The sequence below is a fragment of the Callorhinchus milii genome, unplaced genomic scaffold (genome assembly GCF_018977255.1).
Source record: "Callorhinchus milii isolate IMCB2004 unplaced genomic scaffold, IMCB_Cmil_1.0 Scaffold5, whole genome shotgun sequence".
Taxonomy (NCBI): domain Eukaryota; kingdom Metazoa; phylum Chordata; class Chondrichthyes; order Chimaeriformes; family Callorhinchidae; genus Callorhinchus; species Callorhinchus milii.
In genome coordinates, this window is record NW_024704746.1 from 14,024,793 (window position 1) to 14,050,624 (window position 25,832).

The 25,832-nt window shown below is 37.9% G+C and overlaps 1 long non-coding RNA gene across 1 annotated transcript in view; it reads right to left on the reverse strand.

Annotated features, from left to right (window-relative positions):
- The window catches only part of LOC103174752, a 34,259-nt gene extending 14,896 nt beyond the window's left edge, over positions 1 to 19,363 (reverse strand). The window contains exons 1-2 of the long non-coding RNA XR_487378.2: positions 19,262 to 19,363; positions 226 to 301 (exon numbers count right to left, since the gene is read on the reverse strand). This is a non-coding gene — a long non-coding RNA (uncharacterized LOC103174752). The remainder of the gene's footprint in view (positions 1 to 225; positions 302 to 19,261) is intronic.
- Between the last annotated feature and the right edge of the window lie 6,469 nt (positions 19,364 to 25,832).

Consider the following 25,832-nt stretch of genomic DNA (forward strand, 5'->3'; position numbering starts at 1 on the left):
GCAACTAAGTATGAATTATACCTTACTCCTGCGTAATTATAAAGTTATAAATGGAACTGGATGCTGACTAAGGTTTGGGACTGGAAATAATAGCAAACATATAAGACCAGTTGCAAACTATGGAATAAAATGTATGTAAGAATAACAACAACAAATTGCATTTTTACTGCAATAACTACAAATTTGGTCCGTAATTGGAAAAAGCATCAAGGCTCCCTCACTTACCTCAGTACTCAATGTACTGCTCCTATTAACTGTTCCATGTAGCTTCCTGTTCAACTGCCATCAGTTGTGTTTATTTCTGGTGTGAAAAACACAAAAACCATTAAAGTGGGAAAGCTAGTTCTAGTTTACTATATGTACCGTGCACACTGGGATTCTTGTAGAAGGAAAACATAAAGGAATACGACAGATTTTGCTGCTAAAATTCAAAATGGATATTATCTGTGGATACAGTATGGGCTAAGCAATGAAGAAGAGTGTGAAAAGTTCTCATTTAATTATCTTGATTACATTTCTCTTGATATCTGAACATCTAATTCAGTATATTTTCAATTAAATAACAGGTATGCTGAATTACTTTCAGAAACTGAAAAATATTAGCAGATATCTTAAACAGAGTTTAACATTTCTTAAATGTAATTAAAGATTTGAGAGATTCCACTTCTAAGTGAGATATCTGAAGATTATAGATTCTCAAATCATATCCGTAGCCTTTGTGTTTTTTAATATGTTTAAATAATGCAATATAAAATATCTATAATTCAGTTCAGGAGACCTCATAAATGTTAACTTGTAACATTTTTGCAATTTTATTTTGCAGCTCTATAGTATAGAATACCTCCAGTTTCAGTATTCATAATAACAGTAATTAAACTGTAATTCTATCTTATTTTAAAGCATTGTTTAATATGTTGCACTCACATCTTTAACCTTATCAAAGTTAATTTCCTTTTACTGTTTTAAAGCACTAATGCTTTATTGCTCGATTGGTGAAACAGGCACTTTTTTCTGCAAGCTAAATATGGTTTCACATTCAAATGTCACAAGTCATACACATTCAGGGTAGCTGTAAATCAGATTTTTTTTGTTGAGATTCATTTAAGACATAAAATAATTTCAAGATCTCTAAATGCCAATTTGGGCAACCTTGTAAGTAAAACAACATTTACAGAGATCTGGAAATCATTTAGTGTCATCTCAAATACAGTTACAGATAACCCTGAAATGATATATAGATATCCAGAAATGAAATATATTGCTGTGTTACTAAACTAATTACAGAGTTTGTAAATGTCTGCTTACAATGTTACCTAACCTGACAATAAGATAAACTAAAATATTTTATGGATATCTCAACCTCAGATGAGACACTTACACAATTTGACCGACAGTCAAAGTTAAATTGGATTGTTAATATATAATTGTTCTGAACTTTAAAATTGTAATAAAGTCAAATAGTCATAATATATATTATTATTGTATTATAATCATCTTAATATTTCTGATGTAAATCATTCATTTCAAGATATTTCATTCAATTTATGATTTCTGGCAACAATTGCATTTGAACAAGTCTGCAACTCATTTTTTTTAGATCCTGAACTTCGTACAAAGAAATCTCCACTATCTATTCAAATTGAATATTCAGATGTTAAACTGACTAAAAAGAAAGACAGCAAATGTACTCTCATTTTATGCAATTTTCTTTCTTGTTGGCTGCTGCTGACGTGAAGACAAGATAATCTTGTGAAAGCCAGCAAGGTGCATTAAAGATCGTTGTAACTTATTTGAGTTTATCCTTTAGCACCATATGTTTTGTATAGACCATATGCTGTGTTTATTGTTTCTTCTTCTACGACTGTAATTTCAAGAGAATGTCATTTTTTTGCATGCCTAAATGCAAAGCTAATGAGAATGTTCAGCAAATTCTCTTGAAGGAGATGTTAAATTGCTCACAATTAGTAAAGCAATCACAGGGGCTAGAGTTTTCAGCAGCAAATACAGGAAAGCCAGAGATACTGATTGCAGACTTAATTTTCTGGAAACTAACACTTATTTTTAATTTATAAAAGCCATCCTACAGAATAGGCAATTTGAGCATTTTTTGTAAATCAATGTATATATTGGAAACTGTTGGTTGGGCTCAATTCTAGAATTCACAGAAACGGGAATAGGCCATTCAGCCCCTCGAACCTGTTCCACCTGATTCGTTAAAATCTTGTTCACCCATGGGAACTATGTTCCAAAAGAGGCCATACCTTCACGACTCATATTCTGCATGAAGGAACAAAAACAGAAGTCGCTGGGAAAGTCACAAGATGATGGGTTAAATCTATCCCTAGTAGATAGATGAGGTGCTGTTCCTCCAGCTTGCATTATTAACATCTTTTTCCCCCTGTTTTGTTGCAATTCCCCCTTTTGTTTTGCCTCACTAACACCTCTTTAACTCACCATCCCCTGTCCTTTATCCCATGTTCTACTGTCTCCCTCCCAACAAGCCCCAGTTTTGATGAAGGGTCGTGGACCCGAAACGTTGACTCAGTTTCCTTTCTCCATAGATGCTACCTGACCTGCTGAGTGTTCTCAGTGACTTCTGCTTTTGTTTCAGATTTCCGGCAGCTGCAATATGTATATGCTTGTGGCAAAATCAGTACATGGGAGAAAATTGCCACAACTCTGCTCAAAGCATTTCTTTACGACATTGATTAGCTGAAATCTATGCAACACCTCAGGCTCTTTTTGGCATTCAGTTGCGTTTTATAGAATCCAAGCAAGTAACTATTCCACCTTTTGCTAAACTAAAATGTGAAGGTTGCTTCTCCTACTCAAAGTATCTGATTTCTGTGTTACTCTTGGTACTGTCCCACATGGCTTTGTGATTAAACAGGGTTAGCTGAGAAACAAAACAATTAAGTAATAGGATCAACTATGCCAACTCCCTGCTTGTCAGCCCTTCCAAATTGTCGCTCCACAAGCAGCAGATCATCGAGAACTCTGCAGCTCATGTCCTCCCCGGCACACACCAGGCTCCGTGACCCTACCACTCTCACCCTCACCTGGCTCCATTATCCAGCGCCTTGGGACATCCTCCCAATGTGAAAGGTGCTATACAAATGCAATTTGTTGTTGTTGCATATTTTCTCTCAGCTTTTTGTTCATCTTTCTTTATTTCTTTGTTGAACCTGATTCTTGGTTGGACAATCTTACTCTATGTCCTTACTCAAGTCCATTCCTCTTAGCTTTATTTATTTCTTATTAAAAGAGGAACAGTTCAGCAGAAAAGGTGAAATAGGAAAATGTTATTTCAATTTGAAACATTCCTACTTGCTAAATGGTGAAGCACTTATGAGACGTTCATACAGTACTTAAATGGAAGGGAAAATTGTAGGGACATTCAGATTACATTTTGTTTCCCTATGGTCTCAATAAAGCAAAGCAGTTTTTTTTCAAGATGGAAAAAGGAGACTTATCAGCAGCAGTTATTCTCACATCGAGTTAGGAATCAATTTTGGCTTACAGTGGGCGATGAAATACCCTGAAACAGAGCAGACCTAAGCTGTGCAGGGATATCACAGATAGGTCACAGTAAGTGACCTTCTAAAGGTCACAGAACATGTAACCTTTGTAGGTGACTATTTTGCTCATCAGACCCTGGGCAGCTAATCATTGTAGCTTGTGTATTAATCAATAATGAAACAGTGCAGAGAGCAGATTTTACTGAACTGACGAGGCACGGAGTGCACTTTCAAAATAAGGCTCAGGCTGTGCAAGAAAAGATGTCTAAATGTCACTTTCAGCAGAGCTCTTTTGTAACACTCTTGTGTTTTCATCAGTCACTTGGCGCTCCTATGTCCTCTCACGACTGTTCGGAAGTTTGTGATGCCACTTAACTAACGTGGAAGAGCCAAGATTTTTTCAGTAATATCATCTTTTTCCCATCACTGATTTCATGTTGAATATTGGTATCCTGGGAGACATCAATGCACCCAACCATAAGCACCATGTCACCTCAATAAACTTACTGATTTGAAACTCGTCTTGGTGAGGAATGTGCTTTCAGCACACTGGATTCATTTCGAAATGGGCAATGTGGAAATCGTTAACTAAATGTGTGTCCATAAACAATGAATTATCACCTTAATATTTTCAAAAATATTCTTTAAAAGTATGATAGGGTGGAACTTTTAGTTCGCACATTGTTCCAAGAATATAATTAGTATCAACCTGGTAGCACTCTCGCCTCCCACTTCCACCTCCAAAAAAAAAGTGGGGCGAAGGATTTAAACTGTTGTAGATTTTCAGAAGGAGCTGTCAACTAGAAATTATCAATGAAACATTTCAAACGTTTGATGAGTTTTTCTGGAATTGGCAGACATCCCAGAACTAAATGGGGATTGACTTGAATTTAATCAGTTCGGATAACCAATTTATTGTAGAATGTCATTTTGTTGCTTATTTTGATTAAGAAAAGCATGATTTCAATTTGGCTCCAAGCTTGATGCAGTTAGCTCAAATCAAATTGACTTCAAGTATTTGAAACAAGAGCAACCGGCCCAGTCTTCAGCTGAATGTTCACTTTCTACTAATGTCTATAAATGCAGATGTAACGAAAACTGATAAGAAAGTAGTAATTATTTTTGCTATTCAGAACATATCAACGGTGTAATATTTGCTTTAACATTATTTCAAACTGAAAATAATAGTGAAAATTGTTTGTAATTAAGACATAAATTTGCCTCTGTGTATTGCAGTTTTTCTTGTGCTGTGTTAGCTTACAAATCTTTAAACTGTAGCCTGAATATTTGCAATAAAACAACGCTAACCTATTGTGATAAGATTTGTATTTTTTCCTTTCCAAAAAATAATGTGGAACCTCAATCTGAAAAAAACAACCATGAAAATACTGACAATTATTTAAACAAACTGACTGTGTTGGGTCATATATACATAGATGCTGCTGAGCTAATGATTTTGTTACAGCTCTTTCCTGGAACATGTCTGGCTGTTATTGATCACATTATAATACATTAAAATAAATGCTAAGAAATTATATCACTTTCAAACAAACTAAGACAGACAAGCACGCAAAGATGTTATGTGAACCCACAAACACACAGGAACCCAAGTAATAACTATCAGTTGAAATTAGTTTAAAAACCTTTCAATGAACCAATCGCCTCAATATTTTAATAGTGAACATAAATATTTTAACCCGTTGATTTTTTACAAGTTTGCACACTACTGTGTGCAATTGGCTGCCACCTTTGACCCATAAAATATACAGTCAATTCACTTTACAGTATATTCTTTGAAGCGCTTTGAGACACCTTGAAGACGTGATAAGGCGCTATATCAAATGAAAAGAATATTATTATTATAAATTCTACATACCCTCATTTAAGTTGGTCTATGCACTTCTTAACATGAAGGCTAATATTTTGGTTATATGTTTTGTCTTCACTATAACTTTATCAAATATGTATGTAGTGACTAGCCTCAGTCAACATTGGGCATTTTGTGGGATACTGTATGCAAAATTGACTGCCTTATTTGCCAACAAAATACAGTCACTACACTTTATAGTATATCCTGTGAAAGGCTTTATGAAATGTAAGGATTATTATTATTGTTGTCATAACATTGCCTCAATGTCGTTTCGCCCACAAAATATACAGTCACTGCACTCTACAATATATTCTGTGAAGCGCTTAGAGATGTCTCAAAGACGTGATGAGACACAATATTAAGTGCAACGATTATTATTATTCATCCAGCTGATCCTTATTTGAAAAGCCGAACTGCTCAGACCAGCTTCAATATTGGCCACCGGTGGTCCACCAGTTTAGATGCTTTGTAGTGACACCAGATTTGGAATAGATGATTAAGGTGTACAAGGTCAGTATTAGACATGATCTGTCTGCCCATGTAATCTACGTAATGCCGGTTGAGCTCTAAGATAATTCATCAAAAGTCTTCAGCTTATATATTTTTTATTTAATATTTTTTCTCTTCCTGATTTATCTTATTTCTTCTAAAATGAGGGACGACCTGCCAGGCAGATTACCTAATCCTCTCCAGAATATAATCTTGTTCGGGTTTTTGACTCTTATCCCTGCATTTTGAATAATAGAATGCACACAAGGAAGCAAGGGCATATCTTCTAGGATTGGGATCTATGTACAGTTCTAATGCGTTTCAATCTGTATTTAGTGTCAGATTTCATTAAATAATTTATGAAAAATGTTAGGAGCAAGTGATAAAATCGTTTGATGTAATCTTTAATTTTTAATTATGTTTCTGGCGAACATGCATAACTTGTTTATTTTAAATAAACAGCCTTGTATTGCTTAACTGCTTTAAGCATTCTCATTTATGTGCCTTCTCTCTTTGCCCTTATTCAAAGCTTCATGTCTCCGCCTGCAGCTCTTCCCCTTCATCCCCACTGCCTTCTGATAGAAGTGGGATTTGTATTTTTTACTCATTTTGCCAGAAGATTATCTTGACACACAAGATTCAACTTGAATGAAAGTATTCTGTGCAGAATTGTATAAAGCTAGCTGCTGAGCCTAGTCCAATTAAAATTGACAACCATTTCAACCAATTTTGTGCAAAATATTATCGTAAAATGTTTTTAATGAAATTCTTCTTAATAGGAATTGAGTTTTACAATGAAATTGAACTAAAAAAGATGATAGGAAAAGCTTTTTTATTTTAGTGTGAGATGTTTTCCTGATAATACAGCTACGTAAAATATGGTTTCCAGTGAATTAGGTTGTTTCAGATTGGAGAGAATGAAACCGAGAATCTGATCATTTCTGGGTCTGAAAGACCAGGATGAAATTCCTGGCAAATGCAATCACCAAAGAAAAGGGTTCATCTGCATTCAGATCACTACTATTAAGGGTTTCCGACAATATTAACTGAACTTTGCCTCCACTTCTGTGCAGCTCGCATCACTCAACATCATTTTTCACCTCCATTATTCCAATGCTTCTGTTGCTTGTTTTAATACATACAATATTATAATTCTGTCATCAATTTTCTCTAAAGATTTTACAATGTCTCAAAGCTGGTAACAAAAGGGATTTGATTCTCTGAAGGTACGGCTTTTTTTTTTCTGTTTCCTAATTTGCGATGCCTCAACCAGTCCCTAAATCCCTTCCTCCTTTGAACAAAGGATTGCACATTACTCTGATGAAGCCAGACTAAAATCTCTTGTCAGAACAATAAGGATAATGTGTTGTAACTTTTTGGTGCCCTCAAACTGCATGCTGCGACTTGAGATCCCTAAAGCAAATTTACCTGGTGCTGGTGGCATGTTTCTAGAATACAGGTAAATTTTGAGGATGCTCATTGCATTAAGTAAAACTATACAATGCAATAGAAATTTACCATTTATATAATGTCTTTCATGTCAAGGGAACGCCCCAAGGCACATAACAATATCGGCTTGGCACTACACTTCAAAAAGAGATAAAATGCACATTCAAAACTTAATACTTTCTCAAGAAGCATTTAGCAACTTTCCATTTTTATTCTTGAGTATTACCAGTGATTATGTCGAACAGGTCTCATGACTGTATAATCACCTATATAATCACTGCCTACCACCACCACCGCAACATTGCCGGACTCCACCACTGCCTCACCCCTCAGGCTGCTGAAACCCTCATCCACACATTCGTCACCTCAAGGCTTGATTATGGGAACTCCCTCCTCATTGGCCTTCCAAACGCTTCTCTTCATAAGCTGCAGATCATCCAAAATCTACAGCTCATGTACTCTCACGCACCAGGCTCCGCGACCCCATCACTCCCACCCTCACCCGACTCCACTGGCTCCCCATCCCCCAGAGGATCGAGTTCAAGATGCTTGTCCTCACCTTTAAGGCCATCCATGGCCTTGCCCCGTCCTACCTCCCTGACCTACCAACCTGCCCGCTCCATGTCTCCCGCCCGACTGCCCTACCGCCTCTGCCCCCACACTCTGGAACTCCATCCCACGGTCCCTTTGCCTCGCGTCCGCCCTTGCCTCCTTCAAGGCCGGTCTCAAGACCCTTCTCTTCAACTGTGCCTTTGGTCTCCCTCCCACCTCTCTGCCTTCCCTCACCCCTACACCACCCCTCCCCCATACTTGGGCCGCGACAGCTGACTGTTCAGCGCTTTGGGACGTCCTCCCGACATGAAAAGCGCTCTATAAATGTAATTTTGTTGTTGTATATGCAAACTTTTTTTTGTGTGTGTATAAGTCGTTAATGTTTCTTTCTAGCTTAATTGCAAGGAACAATTCTTAAAAAAAAAATTCTTGAATTGTTGGTTTGACATAAATACTAGGCTGAATGCCAAGTGACCCAAGTGAATGGAGTAATGTTACAACTTTAACTGACATTGAGAAACTCAGGGAGAAGCTCAGAAAGGCAGGGATCAGCCACAATACACATCTGAAGCGCGTTGACACAGAGGGTAGGCAGGAATTAATGGTTTAGTTTTTTTCTGTTAGTAACTTCAAAAGGAAGCCAGTGCATGTATGAAGATAATAATTCATTATACATAATTGTATCTATAGTCGTACAGCACGATGAATGTAGTGGAATATTCAGCAGAGACTCTTCCAGTAATAGTGGATTACATAAATCCTTATGTATGATAAAGCACATCATTATTCTCCTGAAATTGAAGCTCATATAGAATATTACATTTCTTTTCATACAGCCTGAAACATCCATTTCAAATGAAGGCTGTCCGTCCAAAGGCTCGTGTAATGTTTCCCTCTAGAGGAAGCTGGTATGTTATTTCAGTGTCTGCTGAGCAGTTTTCTGAAAGCTAGTCTGCAGTCTCCAGCATTAACAGGGCTGGAAAATTCAGAACTTTTAAATCTAATTGGGAAAGCACAGAGCAAAGGCACTACTGCAAGGAGATGAAGCCACACTGCTGTCGGGATACACACAAAGGTGGATTCCTTGTTTAACCAGCCACTCAATTGCACTGTCAAGGCATGATGATTTTATGAATCCCAATTCTAGAGGGGTAAAGGCCAAATGATCTTACTGGGATTGTCTCAGGAATGGAGTTCCCCTACTGGATTATAAGGATTTCAATTCTTTAAGATTTAGACTTTGCTTATTGATTACAACTGCCTTACAAGAAGAAGGTTTGAATCTGAATTTAAGTTGAAAGAAAAGGAAAACAACAGTACAGCAGAGAAACATTTGTACATCATCAGAGGAAGCATCATGTAGGGAATGTGTTTATCCCTTTCATTTTGGCTGAATTCATGTGAAACCTGGGTTGAAATTAAGGTTGGAGAAGCCGAATGAGAATCTATTCTGCCTCAGGATCTAATGTGAAATGAGTTTGCCCCAAATGCCTTTGGTGGCCTTGGGAGCTTGGCATAACACTGGGGATAATGATGCACAAATTGGTATAATACTAATACTAATTAGTATAAGACTAATACTAGGGCTTACCAAAGCCACAGAAGTGGATAGTATGTCAAGTGGAAAAATTCACACTGTACAGTAGAGAGTGCTCTTCAGAAGCTGGCCATAGCAGGAAGACTGGAAGGTTTAACCTCATTGTACCTCATTGTCAGTGCCCCAAAATGGTAAAACTTTACTCTTCAACACTGACATCCTTCACGCTGACTAGCATAAAAAGTTCACTGCAAATTGTGGGATGGTTTTCATGTTCCAAACACGAGATGGAAATGTTGACCTTTCTGTGTGAATGCTACAGCAATACATGATCCAGAAATATTGAGTTTTAAGGAAGAATGATGAAAAGACCTTGTTCTGAATTCTCCCATACGTTATTGTGAAGTTTCTCCAGTGTTAGAAGTTATTAAAACCATGAACTTTCTTTGAAATGTGAAGAAAGCCTTGTTTAATACCCATGAGAATGGAACAATGAGGACATCCCATCAGTTTAGTTATTTGTACTGAAGCAACTGAGAAAGCTGAACAGGTTCCAATTTGAATCCAGCAGAATTGTACCAGAAACTAAATCAACAAAACGTCATGATTATTTCCTTAATTCTTAAAAACACAATTTCACCCTTGGAAGAGAGGTGTGCTGAATAATATATTATAATGTGGAGTCCTTAGCTCAGTGGTTAGAGCACTCGCCTAACAAGGGTTCAATTCCTGGCAGGGTGAAACCTTGGGCAAGTTTCCTTACTCCACATGCCTGATGATGATCCCACAAGAAAACAAGAATAATATTGCTAGAATATGACATATGTAACTAAAGGCTTTTAGGCAGGGCTGCTTAAAATTGTAAACGTTAAGTTGTTAATCTTGTTTATATGAATCAAAATGGCGGATAACACCATTTTGTACTCGAACCATCACTCAACATCTGTTAATAACATAAGTTGTTTTTGTCTGGTTAAGAAGAAATGGTCAACATGAAATGTTGAAGTAAGACAACCATTGGCCTTGGGAGGATACAGCTGTTTTGTGGTCAAATCGCCCGGTTCTTGGGATAAACAGAAGTAACAAAGCGCTTGACTCTTTGCCCAGTTGCGAAAGGCCTACGTGCCTGACAATTGATTGGATGAACAAAAAGGTATAATGCTGAAAGGTTGTTGACATAAAGCAGCAGAATCAGCAGGGAACCCAGGCATGCAGAGGCGGAGGGCCAAAGCACCCTGACTGCTCCAGAACCGGGTAGTATATGTTTTATGTATTCTTGCTGTGCTTATATTTGAATAAACTGAGTTAGCCACAAAACTTTGTTGTCTGGTCTTTTGACTCGAACACTGGGAGTTGAGATCCCAACAATATCAATCCACGACTGTTTGTGGGACACTGCTGTGCGCAACTGCCGCGTTTCGCCCACAAATATAAAGTCAATTCACTTTACAGTATACTCTGTGAAGAATTTTGAGACATCTAGAAGATGTGAAAAGCGCTATATCAAATGCAAGGATTATTATTTATTATTATAATTGTTTTATCGGAGCTTAAAGGCTCTCCATTAGTTTAGGCGTACCTTATTCTTTAGACTAGTGCAGTTCACCTGTTGGCATAGTAACCAAGGCTATTCTATTAACTACTCTCTTTTAAGCTGCGTTTTTTCTGCAATGCTCACTGCACTACTCCGATCGACCTTTCAAAGATTAGTTTCTAATGCCAATCCATTGGAATTTTTCGCCACCTATCAGCTCCATGACCTGGGTTTAATTTTGACCACATTAATTGCATTGAAAGCCCAACACTGTTCCTCATTTTCATGCTGAACCACATTTCCATCCAGTATCTGATCTGATAATTTGCATCTCTTTCCTTAGCATTTATTGCAACCGCTTTTATTCAGCTTGCTTATGTCTCCCATTACACACAAGTGACTGTTCTGATCCTCTTGCATGTTTCATGGTCATCTCATTAGTTGCTATCACACCATCATTAGGCTTCAGGTCTATAGTCTTTTTTCTTAGATGCAAGGCCACATGCTCAATGCTTACTGCTTTGCTTTCAAAATCCAAGTCACTGCTGTTTTCCTCAGCTGAATTGGCAAGAATTATAATTCTAGGCTACTCTCTGTATTGTGACTCAAAGACAATCAATCATTTACAGCATATTGGTACACTTCTAGCAACAATCTGACACAAACTATTCTGATAATGCAGTATAAAAGTTCGTAGGATTGGTCTTCCACATGGATACCTCTTCACAAGAAGGTTTCATTAGCAAATTAATTTGTGGTGCTGCCTCATGATGCTGTGGCTTGACAACTACATCATCATTTATTAATTTAATACAAAGAATGTTACCTTGAAAATTACAGCATGTAATTGCAAAAATTGGCAAGCCTAAAATTGCAGTTGAACTAGTAACTAAAGTTTATTCACAGGTCTGAAAACCCTTCCTGTTAGCACATTGTTTAGACCTGAAGTGAAGTTCAGCCACCATTGAAGTTATTAGCTGCAGAGCACAGCATTCAATGCTCAGGATAAGAGCGGTTTAATTTAGCAATATGCTCAAAAAAAATCTAAATCTTGTCATTTTTACAATCAAGTTCAATGCTGTAAATACCATTTACGCTCTTCCATGTCTATTGCACCTCTCCCTCGATTTTGTTTTGCCCCTTTATTATTCTCTGGAACACGCTTTCAAACCTATAAAAAAATTGCCTCTATTCAGTTTTCACCTCTCTTCCATAGAATTATACAGCACAGAAGGAGGCCATTTGGCTCCTCGTGTCTGTGCTGGCTCTTTGAAAAGAGCTATCCAATTCAATCCCACTCCCCCACTCCCTCCCTATAGCCCTGCAAACTTGTCCTCCCCAAATAATTCTCTCTTAAATGTTGTTATTGAATCGGCTTCCATCATCCTTTCAGGCAATGCATTCCAGCATTCGTATGTTAGCCTCTCTGGCTTGTTCTTACAGTGCCAGCTGCCATGGTTTCTTCTGCCTCGCTTTCACAGCTCAAAATTGTAATCCTAAATAAATGATCACATTTCTGCTCATGAAATCCCAATCAATGAGTGCCATCCACTCTTTCAACAACCTTGCATGAAAATCTCAAGGTCACTCAAATATCTAACATGCTGAATTTCATCTGCCGTTAATCCTTAATGATTATTTCACTTCTGTCAGCATTCATGATAACATATGTCAATAGACCTCTGTATTCTTCAAGTAGAGATTAACAATTTTTACTTCAACTAAAATTAAGATTTTATACCTGAACTCCTCAGTGTTTGCCCTATAGAATCTAGCCCCCATCTTGCAGCACTGCAAACCATGTATCTTTCAATGGCATCCGTCACCTTTGAGGTGCAGTTCAATTACACAATTTAGCTTCTGATACACCCCAAGTTACTGATAAATTACACAGTGCTTCACTGATCGATTAAGTGGTGCACTACTGATCAATTATACAGTGCAGTTACTGATCAATTACCAAGTGTGCGCTACTGGTCAATTATACAATGTGCTGAGACTTGATCGACTCTCTCCAAATTGTATTTAGTATTAGTGTCAGAGGAATTCAGAGTCCACTAGAACGGATCCATATGACCCTCCTGTCATAAGCAAGTTTTGTTTAATGTCCCTCTCTTGTAGCAAAGGCTTGAGCAATAGCAATGCAATGATGCAAAGGTTATTCCAAATACAACATCCATCTTACAGAAGGACTAATGACCTAACAAATCCCCCACCTCTCTGGAGCCGAATACTTTACACCTTTAAAACTAAATTATTTAACAGTAATAGAATTGGTACAACTCAAAATTATTGCTAACAACCACACATAGAATTTACTTCCACTTATTATTTCATAAGACTATAACATGTCGTAACCAAATAACTTCCAAATACACTTTTGGGGGAAAAAAATGTTCATCAATTGACACAAATTTGTTCAACGTGGGACAAAGGTTTTAGCCACCCTCCTACCCCTACCCTCCCTGCCCTCCGCCTCTCCTGATCCTAATCCCCAGCTCGTGTCCTGTCTGTCCAGTGCTTTGAGACATCCTCCCGACATGAAAGGCGCTGTACAAATGTAATTTGTTGATGTTGTTTAGCAGTGGATAAAGGTAAATTTCTTCTTGCTGCTGGGTTGCAATTGATCATGTGATCTTATTAAAAAATTCCCACCGTAAATTGTCAGTCACTAGTTTTATCATCAAGAGTAATCTCTCTGCCAACAGGCATAAGAGTGACAGCTGGACTGTATGCAAGTGTCAGCAGAGCTCCCAACGTTTGACTGGCTACTATAAACTCACTTCTCTTTGTAATATTTGTGAATTATAAATGTCTAATATGTTAGACCATTATGCAGCAGGAGTACCTAATGGAATTGATGGAAGAAGGAAGCAACATAGAACTGAATGTGTACAGCATCATATGATCTATCAGCTCCTATGTTACAATACTCTGCATTGAGTGTATTACTGGAAATAAAACTACACATTACCGATGAAATCCTATACCTCTCAGCATCTTACATTTTCACTCTAGGTATTATATCAGTGGTTTGAATGCAAAATATTTCTGTGCACTCGAGCATTTTGTCCATACAAACACTGATCTGCTGTTTTAAGAAAAGTGTAGTTTAAAGAATCGATATTCTGCATTATTACTGACATTGCTTGAAGTTTGTGCAGATAACAGCACAAAGAATATTGGTTCTTAATTGTTTCACCAATTTCTCTATTGACAGTTATTGGCGGTACATTTTTGGTTTTCTAGCAGAAAGTGAAATGTCATTCAGGTTTACTGCCAGTGCATTATCTGAATAGGTTACCTGTGACATTTACTGTTTTCAGAGATTTAGAATTAATAAACAAATGCTTCATGACCTGCTTGTGAAAGGGGGACTTTGGAGTATCAGACTCACAAGCGATATGGGCTGCTAAGGAAGGGATCATACTCACCCTCAGTGCTCCAAGAGCTTTCTAAACCTTGGTCAGAGCACTGAGAATCATGGAGACTACCTCGATGTTCAATGGGCATACTCACACATTTCAGAATCTCTCACTATTTCCCAGATCTATTTCTATTGTTACACAGAGTGATACGGCACTGAAACTGATCATTTTAATCAACGAGCCCATGTCTGTGTTTATATGCCCCACAAAGCACCTACCCTTCCTATCCCCCTCAATTATACCCCTCAATTCCCTTCTTTGTGTGCCAAATGTGCTTTCCCTGAACTGTATTACTCTCATTACAGCCAGAGAATGTTGCTGGTTTTAGTGGAGGTAAACATAGGGTACCTGATATCACATTGTTGCCCCCACCCCTCCCCCAACCCACCCCCATAAGTGACTCTTTAGTCATTTCCGTACCGGTTGGCTTTTCTCTAACAGCTGCATTTACTGTCCTTGTGTTTGTTATGTAGCTTATTAAAATTGCACCTCTATTACTAGGAAAACAAAACGGTCATAGTTCAGCAATGTAAGCTTTTAATAGGCTGCGCTTGAGCCTAGTATAGGTAAAATATTATCTTGTTCAACAGCGCAAAACAGGGAACACATTCCTTATCAGCAAGGCACTGTGCATCCGGATTATACTCAATGTGTCTTATTTGTAGTGCATTCTTGCCCATTGGAATAGAGTTTAATTTTAGTCTGGTTTATTAGTTTACTATTCTAGTAAAAGATTCAGTGTGATAATTATCACCTCAAATAATAATAAATATCTAATAGATTGTGAGGACGTGATCATCTAAAGTGCTTCACAGAATATATGGTAAAATGCAGTGTTTGTGTGGTGGGGAAACGGTGTTCTTAAACAATGCAGTGATGTATTTATTCATTCCAAAGAAAGTTAACCTTCATATTGTATCAAACAGCTCAGATTGGTAAAGCTAGCACGATGTTCAGTTGTCATCAGTCACATCATATTCTGTAGGACGTTTATGACTGTATTGTACTTGTTTTTTTTACACAAATTCATACAAGCAAGGGCAGTTAGAGTTCACAAATGGGAAAAATAAATGTCTAAGGTAGGCTTGGTGCTAAAATATTAACTGAAATGTAGATCAGCATTAGGCACTTCACTACTTTGTGTGTCTGAATGTCAAAAATCATCAGCTACTCCGGATGATTTTTTACATATTTAATACTGTCCAGTGTTTTTAAGTTGGAAGCAGTTCAGTCAAGCATATGGAAGGTTACTACTACTTAAAATGCTGTGTTTTATTATAGATTATTTATTATGCTTGGAAGCTGAGTTCCTGTTTATATAAGTATTCCTCACTCTGGCCTGATCCAATTTCACATTTTACTATGGCCTCCATTTACCCATACTGTAGGAAATAGTACAACAGCACCATCCTGCAATGGTCTGGTCAGGTTGCATGTAGAGCGCTATATGCACTTCTGGCCACTGTCACATCAGCAACTGCCCAGCCCTTAGAAGAAGAGAGAAGAGTGATGAGGATGATTCCCTGCACTAAAGCAATGAGCTATGAGAATCGAGTGAACAAGTTAGGGCTCTTGAAATAAGACATTTCAGAGGGGACCTTTTTTAAGGAACAAAACTTTCGAAATGGGATTGAGAAAATAATTCAAGAACAATACTTTCACATGCACTGAGAAAGTACAACAAGAGAATTAGGATTGCACAGAGCAATTTCAGGACAGACACCAGGAAGTATTTCTATACCCAGATCATAATTAACAACTGGACCAGGTTACCAGGATATGTGGTTAAGGTAAGGATGTTGGATTCATTAAAAGAAACACAGCTTGATGGTGGGTAGCACTGGGTATTCTGAAAAGATTGGATCAAAAGAGGCAATTTTTTCTTGTGATCTCTTGTATGATCTAATTCTCCAAAACCAGCTTTTTATTACAGTTTGGCCCAGGAAACACAATCAAATGGGAATAAAGTAATAATAGAAAAAAAGAAGGCATTTACAATCTTGTTCAGGTTTTCTCGGTAACCATAGCATTTGCAAAGCCTTCTCTCTATCAACTTCCTTAACATCTGCTTTCCTTCTCTCTCATGATTCCAGCTAAATATCTATTCAGGCCTATTTTTCATTTGGCTGTTGTTTGTACTCTTCCTATGGGGCTTCCTCTCCATTCACCCACCACTACCTCAAAGATTGTCAAGACATAAAAAAATGTTAAATTTCACTCCCTCCTCGGTCACATTACCAGATAACATCTAACCTTTAAAATGTGAATGGATTATACATCACCTGATCTGTTAGCAATACATTCCAGCTTGGTAACATTTCTAATATGTATTTCTAGGAAATTGTAAGGCCCATTCAAAGTATACATAGAGGTATATAAAGCGCAATTTTACTCCTGTCGCTTAAGGTTTTATCTCGGACTAATAGGGAAAAGCATCAAAAGATCATCAATAGAATCAACAGTTCTTTCCTGGTTTACTATCCTCACAAACTTGCATGTGCTCACACAATCTGTGGAATCCTCAAGGATTAGAGTTCTGAAGAAATGGAATTGAGCTCACGTCTATGATAATTGTTTTCAATGTTGGCTTACATACAGTTGGACTGAATGTTAGTGTGGTGGTTGGGCTCAATAAACAGACCCCACGTTGCAATGGGTCGTGCTGCAGTGCAGCTACCAGTCAGCACATCTGGGTTATCTGATTACTAATGACATCAGTGGGCCTCACTTTGTGTATCCTCACAATGTAAGCACGAGCAATTGCTGCAGACAGGAGTGATGCCAGGAGGCCTTCCATGTGTTGGAAACCAGTCGACATTGGAGGCTGGAAGGTATTAGACTTCCTTATACTCTGGGCCTATATTGTGTCTGATCAAAACACACAGTCAATCCACTTTCCAATATATTCTGTGAAGCACTTTGAGATATCTGAATGATGTGATAAGGCGCTATATCAAATGCAAGGATTATTATTATTATAAATTCACAGTATACTGAAGACTAGTATAAAGGAGCTGTTTGTTATCTTTTATGGGGATGAAGCTACATTCTCTAGATCGTTTTTTGGAGTTTGCATTTGAGCTACCTATGATTTGCGTTTTATCTTTATACCAGTGGCAATTCATAACTTAAACTGAATTAATACTTTATTTGGAAGCATGTTGTTTATAAACAACCAACACATGCATTATTTTACCTCCATTACAAAATGCGATTTCCTTTTAATTGTATTATCTTGCAGTTGGTTTTAATAAGCTTAAGCCATATAAATGAGCACAAGAAAATCCCGCCTACAGATGCATCTGGACAATACAGGGTACATTACAATATTTCCAACAGCTGTGACCATGAAAAGAAAAACAAGGAGGAGGTTGCATCCTTGCAGTGTGTTAATCAGCCCATTGTCATTTGCTGGCTCTTCTACATGCCAGATGTAGCTTTAGTCCAGGCAAACAAATGATAATTTATGTACTGAGTTTCAGGAGGTTTTAGAATCACATTTAATAATTAGTAACAGACACGGCTGTCATGACATTGACTGAAACGCATCACTTTGATCATGCTGCATTGTCAGCTTTCAGATGAGGTGTTAAACAAAGGATCTGTCTTCCTGTTTTCAGGTAGCTCTAAAAGTCCATTTATTTAGAAACAACCAACATATATATTATTTTACGTCCATTACACAATGTTATTTCCTTTTAATCGTATGATCTTATAGTTAGTTTTAATAAAGCTTAAGCCATATAAATGAGCGCAAGAAAATCCCACCTATACATCGGGACACTACAGGACCCATTCCAATATTGTAATGTATTGCATTAGATACATTATAATATGTATGACAAATATGTATGGAACAAAGATCTCATGACACTGTTCGAAAAGAGAGGGAGTTTCTGCCCGTGTCCTCGCCAACAATCCTCCCTAATTAATTGGTCATCTGTCTTACAGCTGTTTATGGACTATGCTGCTTACCAAACCAGTCACTACACATCCCAGTTGCTCTCAAAATGCTTTAAGACATTTGAACTTAATAGAGTGCCTATAAAATTGGAAGTTCCTTCCTTACTTCCTGGCTCTTAATCATTCAGCCTTCCATCTAGATGAATGACGTAAATTTAGGTCAAGATGTCCGGTCGCTATCACCATTCCTATACCCACAAACATCACAAACAAAAGCAGTAAAACTCTGTGCCACTCATTTTCTTTTATTCCTTGATGCCAAAATATATATGAAACACAAATAGTGTTTACCAAAATTTTTTACAAAACACACATATGTTCCTTTCCTCCAAGTGTTAAATCAGGTCCCATCAACTAGATTACTTTTGTCAAGAGGTTTACATTTTTTCCCAAGCAGTTAAAGTTTTGTAAAGTCAATAAGACTTTCCAACAAAAACATTGAAGACTTTCACGATATTCATTGAATCTCAGGAACTTCCCAGAATCAAACACTTCACATGAAATATATACACTTAATTCAAAGGATATTATTTAACAGTTATGTTTGTCTGACTGATTTTCTCAGCTCTATTTGAGTGCACAAGTATTCTTTACTTGAAATATATATACTTGGGGTGCATTTAGAGTTATACTTTCCCTTGTATGAGGGCTTACCTTCAGTGGCGGAATTTAATGAGGCCATATTTATTACATAACAACGTATTTTCTTTGTATAACAACTTTCACAAGAAAGAAACATCTCATACCAACTGAAGCTTAACTACCTTTTCAATGAGAGTAAAGAATACTTGTGCACTCAAATAGAGCTGAGAAAATCAGTCAGACAAAAATAACTGTTAAATAATATCCTTTGAATCAACGCTACTTAGTTCAAGTGGCATCTTGCTACATAAGTCCTAAAACATCCCTGAAGATACTCACGTGTTTTGCCGCTGTCTTGGATTCCATCAATTGTACCCATACTGAGAATAAGCACCTCTTCCTCACTAGGAAAGCTGCCATTGTGTGAAGGGGCATTCTTGCCAATGCAGGAATAATCCGAAGGGTTCTACAAGTAGAAAATCAACACAGAAATATGCGCCAATTACCCTGATCTGCATCAGGGCACTTGCCAAATCAGGATTAATCAGGTTTACATGAGGAGAATGTCATCACCAGCGTAAGATGCCAATCAGTCAGATATAAGCGCTCCAAGATGCCGTCCAGCGTGAGGGCACTATATAAATGCAAGTTGTTGTTATTATTATAAAGCATCAACTTAATATCTGCTGTTTATAATTGACACATTATTCTATGTGAAGGGCGATATATAAACGTGAGTTGTTGCTATTTCAGGAAGAGGCAGGAGGCGTCTGCAAGATGATGGCTTCCAGGCTTGGCATTAAGCTACTAATCTAAATTCTTCCATTGTAATTAAAGCCAGTCTCTTTCACAAGTGTCAGAGGCTGATGAACTGTTAGAGTTTATGAAGAAAGGGCTTTTGTCTTCAGCTGAAAGGGAGATTTTTGTGGAACTAATAGTCTTTCACAGTTGTGGTCCTGCAATACAACATTGATGTTAAGTATATATACACTGGATAGTGTAACCAATGGTCTAATGTGGTCCAGCAGATGCAGTGGTTCTGGAGTAAAACTGGATGCCGAAGATTTGAGAGGGAATATTTCCCGTCATCAGTCTGCAGCAGCTAATAATCAATTCAAGCCAACTCATCCTGAACCTTACTGCTTCAAAACACCACATTGCGTGTGGCGTTCCTTCACCTCCCTCTACATTTCATTTCAATGTGTGACCATCTCTACCCAGAATTGTTTTTTCCACACTTTGTTTTTAACATTCTGGTTGTCTATATCAAATATCCTGGCTTTGTGTCTCATGACTTCAGCCATGAGGAACTCTAAATCCTGTTCGCTAAATTGAGCCTTCCTTCTGTTTGAAGGCTTACTCACACTGCTGCTGGAGCTTCTCCACTTTTTTAATAAAAGGAAAACCAGAATACATTAAAATGTAATTTGCGCCTCAGTTAAAGCCTCACATAGAATTAACAAGCACAAAAATGATCCATTATAACATTTTGCCAAACCGGGGAATAGTTTACCAAATTTGTATCAGTATCACAAGAAATGAACATACTGCATGCAGGAGATGGGAAGCGACTGCAGTACCTTTTCAGAAAATGTTCATTCTGTTTCATTCCTGAATTGTTGAAGGCCTGAAAAGAGACAATATAGATTGTTGAGTCGTGTAGCGTATGGTTAGAGCAATCACTCCGCAAGCAATATGACCTGGGTTCAATCCCCAGGCAGAGTGAAACCTTAGGTACGTTTCCTTACTCCACACACCTCTGTTTACCTGCAGTAAGTAGAAATTTGGTTGTTAGTCGATTGGCGGATTGCTTTCTGGGGGTAATAAACCTGCAAAAAAATAATAATAATAATTTTGTCATTCAATCCATGACTATCTGTAGGATACTGCTGTTTGCAATTGGTTGCCTTGTTTTGCCCACAAAACATACAATCAATTCACTTTACTGTATATTCTCTGAAGTGCTTTGAGACGTCTCAATGATATGATAAAGCACGTTATCAAATGCAGAGATTATTACTATTATAGATTAAATCCTTATTCCTTATTCTTTGCAAGAGACAAAGGATTATTTCCCGTCACAGTCAACCAGAAACAAGATTAAAATTAATAACCCTCAACTTTAATAGTTGAGTTAAGACTGTATTGGGTAAACCTGTACCTAACTGCCATTATTCGTGGAGTGGCAAGTTCAATGGCTGCCTCACCAGTAATGTCAAGTAGCTACAGACCCAACCATTTTGATAAGGTTGCGAGGGAGAGTGCAGAGCAAATGGTGAAACGCTAACAAATTGACAACATCATCAATGATAATTATCACATCAAGGTTGCAATTTTTCATCCAAACCCCCCTGCTTCTCAGGCTACCGAAACACTCACTCACACATTCGTCACCTAAAGGCTTGATTACGGGAACTCCCTCCTCATCGGCCTCCCCAATCTTCCCTTCACAAGCTGCAGCTCATCCAAAACTCAGCAGCTCGTATACTCTCATGCACCGGGCTCTGTGACCCATCACTCCCACCCTCGCCCAACTCCACTGGCTCCCCATCCCCCAGAGGATCGAGTTCAAGATCCTCGTCCTCACCTTTAAGGCCATCCATGGCCTTGCCCCCTCCTACCTCTCTGATCTGCTGACTTCCTACCAACCTGCCCGCTCCCTCCATTCATCGGGCTTCGGTCTGCTCCATGTCTCCCACCCAACCCGCCCTACCATCGGTGGTCGGGCTTTCAGCCTCTCTGCCCCCAAACTCTGGAACTCCATCCCACGGTCCCCTCACCTCACTTCCTCCCTTGCCTCCTTCAAGGCCGGTCTCAAGACCCTTCTCTTCGACCATGCCTTTGGTTTCCCTCCCACCTCTCTGCCTTCCCTCAACCCTACCCCACCCCTCCCCCATGCTCAGGTCCCGACACCTGACTGTTCAGCCCTTTGGGACGTCCTCCCGACGTGAAAGGCGCTCTATAAGTGTAATTTTGTTGTTGTTGTTGTTCTCTTCTGCAACATTAACCTCAATTATTTCTGAAAATAATGCAAAGTACATTACTCTAACTCTCAGTATAAGATCTGTAATGACATCCAGAGAAAGCCTATGAATAAAACCTTTTAGGATAAAAGAACTACTTTAAAAGGCAGGTTTTCTACATAATGAAAAGCTGAAATACTAAAGGCCACATCATAAATCTGAAGTATTACTGTCTCTTCAGATGAACTGTTAAAACCATGAAGAATGTGAGAAGGAGCCTATGCTCATTCAATCATGCCTGAACAAGTGCATTTTTCTTCAGCACTTTAAGAGTTAAAAGCGTGTCAGAATTACAGAATCAAAAATGCCAGAAACAGGAGCCTGAAAAAAAAGACTCAGAATAGAGATAAGAGAGGAAGCTGAAATGTGTATCTCAATTCAGGGGAAGGATTTGACTGTCTGTTACGAAAAGCAATTTAGAGAGTGAATCAGAACTGTGCAATGGAGTTCGGATTTGACAATGCATTGGAAGAAAGGATTTGAATATATTTTTGAATTAAGAGGAAATATTGGAATTGAAATGGAGAAAACTGGGTTAATCTGAATGTGGAAAGTGCAGAATTGCACTATTACCATAAGAAGTGCATTACCACTGATTCACTCTAAGTGGCAAGCACAGAGTTACATTACAACACAGAGGATAAGCCCCTCACATCACTTTATTTTATAGCATATGATACATTGTAATATTAGTGGTCGAGTTAAAAGTGGATAACTACCCACGATTTGTGTTCTCCAGACGTGGACAAGTGGGATATATACCCCCTGGGGAGTAATTGCACTCTGCAATACTGACAAACAGACCCCTGCTTCTGTGAATCCTCAGGGACTGGAACTGGAGATTTGGTAAGGGGTTTTGCTACATGTCAGACACTTGAGAAAAACAATACAGAAACAATGCACTTTAAAACATCCACAGATGCATGATTTTTGCGTCTTTTGAATTATACATCTCTGAATACATTATTCAGATACTCGTTTGTTTTCACTATTGATTGCACAATGTAAGACCATCTTATGCCAGCTGCATCACTACAATATCTTAAGTACTAAGCTTTAAGGAACATGACAAAAGAGTTTATAACAAATTTATCTTAAAATCTTTGATCCTTCAACCCACTTTCTTATGTTTATGATGCTAAAAGCATGTCCTCTATAAAGATATAGGATACTGATGCAAACAGAATACAACCAAATGACTTGAGTCATTCTATGCAAGGATCGACTCTCTGAATCTGCATAAAGTGGCAATTTTCAAAAGTATAAATATTTCACAAATTGGACACACAGGGGGATGTCTCTCAGCTAGATTAAATGTTGACTTGCAGTGTCCAGCGAGCTATATGGTTGGTTTAATTTGAATGGCATACCTGTGATCCATTAAAGTACAATTCCAATTAAATACAGAGTTCAAAAAGCATAAATTTAATATTTTTGACTACAGTCATATGCTCAAACATCAGGAAAAAAACACAAATATAGAAATTTTCCTGTAATAGGAAACCAGTGATATGATCACAGGAAATTGTATAGTATACAGTGTAATGAGGTTTAATTCACACTATTTAACAAACCCCCTTAGAATTCCTGTCAACCAGCAGGAACCCTGTTATGCAGCAGATCGCATCGAGCTGAGTTCCAGTGGGTTGTCAGTGTTGACAATTTGCATGATTGATTCTTTCTTAAGAAATTTTGTTTAAGAATACTACAAATTAGACTGAGTGAGTCCGTACAGCATATTAGAAGTATCAAGTTACTACCCTGCAATGCCTAACCAGCAATAGTGCCATCTCACCCAATTTTGCCCTTTAAATAGTTTGGAAAAATAAGAAAAACATCCCTTCCAAGAAAGATTGAATTGAGATGGCCAGGAATTCTACAGAAATATCTCTGGCAACGGGCTTTTTACTGGATATTTTCAACCCGGGTTTCTCAGATACAAGGACGCCTTTATTAGTGTTCACTTACAAATACACACAGTCACTACACTTTGCAGCAGATCCTGTGAAGTGATTTGAGGCATCTTGCTGACATGACATGAAAGGCATCTTGCTTACTGACATGAAAGGCGCTCTATTGAATGCTGTACCAAATGCTATCAAAATCATTAACCCTAAATATTTAAACATATAACATATAGTACAGTTACAAATAAAGGTTCTCTAGTGGCCTCATAGGTAAAGGTTGGTTGTGGTACAAAGCCAAAAAAAACAGTAAGGTCACAAGTCTAATTTCATGAACATGCTGAGGTGCCTGATTTCCACTGGGTCACATCAGAAGATACAATCGGGTGTGTACAGATATATTCATACACGTATATATTTATAAAAAGAGGAAAATGTATTTTATTGTGATATATTTCTATCCAATAGATCTGTATTTAATATCATAGAAGCAGACATCTGAAGGTATGTCATTGTTCAATGCATCATTTAATTGACGAAGCAATGAAGCCAGGCTTTCTGTGTGAGAAATTCAATTCTGCACAATGTCTGGAATTATGGTTTTAATTTCCTTTCCAGCTGACTAGAGACAACCTCTCTGCCATTAGAATGTGACTAAGGTAACAGAGAGTGACACTTCCATTCTGACGCACGGTTGGATCCAGAAAACATAGTTGGTGCATGAAGCAAAATAGCACTTTTGGTAAGTGGCATGCAGCAGGAGGATGTCAAAACACACAGAAAATTCTGATTCAGCATTAACATACAACTTAGTAGGAATCTTGTAAAATCTCTGCCTGCAATGAACAAATTGCAGATGTGTGTGCAGAGTCAGCAAGAGCTCAGAGTTTGAAGGGGCAGGGTCTGAGGTTGCATGCAAATTTCAATTACTCTGTTACACAAACTCTGCAAAATGTAAAGAATACCTTTAAAAGAATATTCTGGCACCGAATAAAAACATTGCGTTTATTTCTAAGCTTTCTTTTTTTGTAAGCTAATGCTTCTTATGTTTCTCTCTACTTTGGGGCATCAGCACATTTGAGAATAATTTGTGAATGTTACACACATAAATCATGTGTAACCTGCCAGCCAGGATATTCAGCACTCAAGCATCATGTCTCAGAACACAGATCAGAATTGGTAGCAGCCAATGGAGCCAGATTATTGAATTTGGGTGCATGATATTTCAAATGAATTTAGTTTTGTAAATCAAATGCAACTGTAACTGAATCATAATTCTATTCAGTTTGTTGTTATAAAAATATCATTTTGAGTGGAGTTCTTTGAGTGAAAGTTAAACAAGGAAGAAATAAGGATTATTATATTCCATACTCAAATATATCAAATGGCCTTGCCGACAGTCGTTTAAGAATGTACAGATATCGGATGTGACGTTAATTTTCCCTTTACGCACACAATTGTACAGAAGTCGCAATCTCTATGATTCATCCCCTTAGTAAGGCATGTGGCTTCTTCCTTTTAGGGTACAGCTCCAAAAGGACCTCATCCACATGAACTGCATTTATGTATTCATTCATTTATCAGTATTCATTCATTTAGCAGGCAGATGTGTGCGTTCTTAAAGTGAATTTGGTGGACTATTCCTACAGGGGCATGGTCCAAATACCTGTGAAAATCCCTTTAATTAATCATTGAATGGGGAAGATAGGAGGATGTAAGATGCTTGACCCTTTCCACGTCCACTTTGAGATGTGTACATGAGAAAATGAACCAGATTTGAAGATCTTTCTTTGTATTCACTGCTGGAATTCAAATGACCCCCAGGGTACCTGTGAGTATTGATTGCTTGACATATTGATCTACTGGGGTCCTGCTTGAATCTATAGTGGCTTAACCTTGGTGATGTGCATAAGTATCCACATAGGCAAGCATATTGATAAGATGAAACGTTCTGTTTCAAACCATGTCAGTAATTGAAAATAT